The following is a 4,151-nucleotide window of genomic DNA, read 5'->3' on the forward strand; positions in this document are numbered from 1 at the left end:
GCCCACAATGCCCCGCGGCCGCTCGCTTCCGCTAGGCTGGGGGGAGGGACGCGCCTGGCCCTGCCCCGCCACGCGTTGCCGGGACACACTGCAAGGTCTCCGACACGCCCCGCCACAGTCTCACCCAAGGTCCGAACCCAGCGGGCTCAGAAGTCCCGCGCGCACGACCCGCGGCAATTCGGAACGCAACCCCTACTCAGCCCACCCAGTCGCCGCCCCCTGGTCACGCGCCCCTGGTCGCCCAGGGCTGGCTACTCCCCGTGCCTCCACCCCGCCCCCGGCGCCCACCCCGGACGTCCTCGCGCGCCGCGCAGCCCCCGGCGCCCACCCCAGAGCTCCTCGCGCGCAGTTCGCGCGTTCTTCGTGCCTACCCACCCAGCGCCGGACTCCCGTCACACTGGTCACAGCTCGCGGCTGTGCCGAAGGTCTCCGGACCGGGACTGGAAAGAGGCGTCCCCCCCTCCCCCGCTGCGCCCCACCAACTCCTGGCTGCAAGTGTCCCTTGGACGAGGGCCGCCCCCTGACTTGTGCACCGCCTGTCGCGCAGACACCCCAGCAAGAAGTTCTCGAGCTTTATCTTTTAGATTCATTTATCCTGAGACGTGCTGTATGGCATCACCTACTCGATGGACTTGAGTTTGAGTGAACTCCGGGAGTTGGTGATGGACAGGGAGGCCTGGCCTGCTGCGATTCATGGGGTCGCAAAGAGTCGGACACGACTGAGCGACTGAACTGAACTGAACTGATCCTGAGACATGCCTGCCCTCGCCAACCCACAAACTCGAGCCAGGGGCACTGGTCACTGAGCCAGGCAGGACAGCACTGTGGGGTTGGAAGGACCCCTGCCCCACTTACGGTCGTAGGTGCTTCTGGACTCCATCAGCTCCTTCTATCAATCATGCGGGACTCGGGCAAGTACAGACTCTGCTCCCCCTCCCTCCCCGCCCCCCCCCCCCCCCAACGCTGGGAGGCAGAGCAGATTGGGGGAGGGGTACAAAGACAAAGGAGTGGCCCAGAGGCCAAGTTGGACCAAGCAGAAGGTCCCTGGAGGGATCCCAGGAAGGGAACATCCAGTCCTGGTGTCTGGCTTCACAGCCTCCTGGCCAGTGCCTCCCCGACCCTGATCACAGCAAGACCAGCCCCCTGGACGTGGCCTGCCTTGTGCTGTGCAGTCTTTGACAGTGAAGGATGCTGGCAGGGAGGATGCTTGTGAGTCATGAGCAGGGAGGTTCAGGTGCCCAGGCTGTGACCCTCAGGCCGGAGCACTGAGAAGCAGCCCCAGTGGGAGGCGTCTCACAACCTCAGAAAGTGGCTGCTCCCTCCCTCTGCCCGAAAAGCTGGCACCAAGGAGCATGGCCGTTGGGAACCCAGCACTAGTCAGCCATCACAGTTGGCCAAGTTTGGGAACTGGGCCGGCCCAGAACAGCAGTGCAGCCCCTCAGAGAGCAGGACGGACAGCACCCGGGGACCTGGTGTGCACAGGTGTGCAGAGAGCGGCTTCCCCCGTAGGTGGGATCAGAGCTCCTCCCCCATGTCCCTCACCTGGTGGCCCCTCTCTGGCACTTGGGCGTGTGTGGAGTCCATGCCTTGCCTCATTCTGGTCCCTGGCCACACAAAGCCCAGGGAGCTGGCCGGAGCTGGGCTCTGGGTGGATGGAGGGGTCACACTCACCACTGCCCCCCACCACCCAAGATCTGGCCAGGGCTGCCATGTCTGGCTGGGCTATGAGCATTGTCACCAGAGGGGGGCAGCTACTCAGCGGGAAGAGGGAAGGGCTTCCAGAGTCCAGGATGTGATTCTGCTGCCAGGAGCGGCCTGGGCACCAGACTACGGCTTGCTAAGGCCCTGTGGGTGCAGCAGGCTGGAAAGTGAGGCTGCCAAGCAGTGGTGTTCATTGTTCAGTTGGTCAGGCCCGTCTGACTTTTGCAACCTCATGGATGGCAGCACGGAGTTTGCTCAAACTCATGTCCATTGAGTCAGTGATGCCATCCAACCATTTCATCCTCTGTTGCCCCCTTCTTCTGCCCTCACACTTTCCCAACATCAGGCAGAGAGATGTGCAAAAGCAGATGGTTTCGGGGCCAGCTCATTCTGGGGGATGGGTCTTGTGCTCCAGTCATCGTGGCTGTAAGGGGTGCTCTTGGCTTTAACGGTCTGTGTCAGATGTTTATGTACCTGCTCTGCACAGGGTCGGGGCAGCTGCTGTGGGGGGTGCAGAGGGAGTGAGAGTGGGTCCCCAGGTGGACCCTTACCTGGAGGGTCAGGATGGGCCCACAGCACTGAACCACAGTTTCACCAGCCTGTAGGCTCCAGTTATATCTGCTCCCAGAGATGGCCAGGATCTATAGCCCTGCAAGAGCCCTCCCCTCCAGAAGGGGTGCTCAAGAGGGTTCAGCATTGCAGCCCCCAGCCCATACCAGGCCCACCCAGCCCTGTTTCCCCCGCAGTAGGGTGCCCCAGTCTGTCAGTTCCAGGCGTCCCCAGCTCACCACTTCCTGTGACCCCCCCCCAAATATATCCCATCCCCCTTCCATCCCCTTCCCTCCCCAGAACCAGGTAGAGCCCCATACCCCAGGTCCAGGTTGAGACAGCAAGGGGCCTGCCCATGACCGTGTAGGCCAGCCTGCCTGTCCACCTCTGGAACACAGCTCCTCCTAGGAGTGTTGTAGCCATGTGTTCCAGGAAACTCACTCAGAAGGACAACGCAGATAGTGGAGTGCAGTTCATTACACTGGCGGGCCCAAGGCAAAGTATCCTTTTAGCCAAGGATCCCAACCAGTTTTTGTGAAAACCTTTTATACTCTAAAAGTGCAGGTGCCCAAATCCACCTCCCCAAATTCCTTGAAACTAATCTGAACAAAGGAAAAGAGAGATACAATCAAAGTTAACCCATGATTCATATGCCTTAAGCCTTGGTAGTTAACAGTAGATAATTATCAATAGGCCTGTGGTCAAACCCCAATAAGCATAATAGAATTTATGATTCTGTTCAGTTACACATAATTAGGGTATTCTTTTAGGCAATGTGGGCTTCCCTGGTGGCTCAGATGGTAAAGCGTCTGTCTGCAATGCAGGAGACCAGGGTTCGATCCCTGGTTTGGGAAGATACCCTAGAGAAGGAAATGGCAGCCCACTCCAGTACTCTTGCCTGGAAAATCCCATGGATGGATGAGCCTGGTAGGCTACAGTCCATGGGGTCGCAAAGAGTCGGACACGGCTGAGCAATGTCACTTTTACTTTCACTTTAGGCTAGGTAGAGTCTAGGTACGAGGCCTTGGGCTCTTCCATCCGGGGGGCCTGGGTTTCCAGTTGGTATGTCATTTCCATAGATACTGGGCATATAGCTCAAAGTCCACAGTCTAGCCCAAGATGGAGTCCTGCTTTCAAGATGGAGCCTGTTCTGTCTGTTTCCTCCTTCAGGAGGACTTAGAGGGGACTTAGAGGGGGGCCCATCGTTAGGGATCCATGGCACCCTGTCTCCCAAAGCAGGGGACCTCTAGGATCTAATGCCTGATAATGTAAGGTGGAGCTGATGTAATAATAATAAAGTGAACATGACTGTGTTGCTCTTGAATCATCCTTAAACCATCCACCCCACACACCACCCATGAAAAAGTTGTCTCCTACAAGACTGGTCCCTGGTGTCAGAAAGGTTTGGGATGACTATTCCCAGGCTTCGTGGGCTGGTGGTGGACTTCTCCCAGGATTTGCGGGTGGGTGGTGGACTTTCCCAGCTGCTAGCTCCTGCCTAGGCCCCTCGGGCTCTGTGGGAACACCGTAGCCTAACCCAAGGAGCCAGTACATTCCCAAAAGGAGGGCCCAGGGATGGGGTTTGGGGGAGACCTTGAGCTGCTTCTGCAATATGTGAACCGTGAACTTCCTGATGTTCAAGCTGGTTTTAGAAAAGGCAGAGGAACCACAGATCAAATTGCCAACATCTGTTGGATCATGGAAAAAGCAAGAGAGTTCCAGAAAAACATCTATTTCTGCTTTATTGACTATGCCAAAGCCTTTGACTGTGTGGATCACAAGAAACTGTGGAAAATTCTGAAAGAGATGGGAATACCAGACCACCTGATCTGCCTCTTGAGAAATCTGTATGCAGGTCAGGAAGCAACAGTTAGAACTGGACATGGAACAACAGACTGGTT

The sequence above is a fragment of the Bos taurus genome, chromosome 1 (genome assembly GCF_002263795.3).
Source record: "Bos taurus isolate L1 Dominette 01449 registration number 42190680 breed Hereford chromosome 1, ARS-UCD2.0, whole genome shotgun sequence".
Classification (NCBI taxonomy): Eukaryota; Metazoa; Chordata; class Mammalia; order Artiodactyla; family Bovidae; genus Bos; species Bos taurus.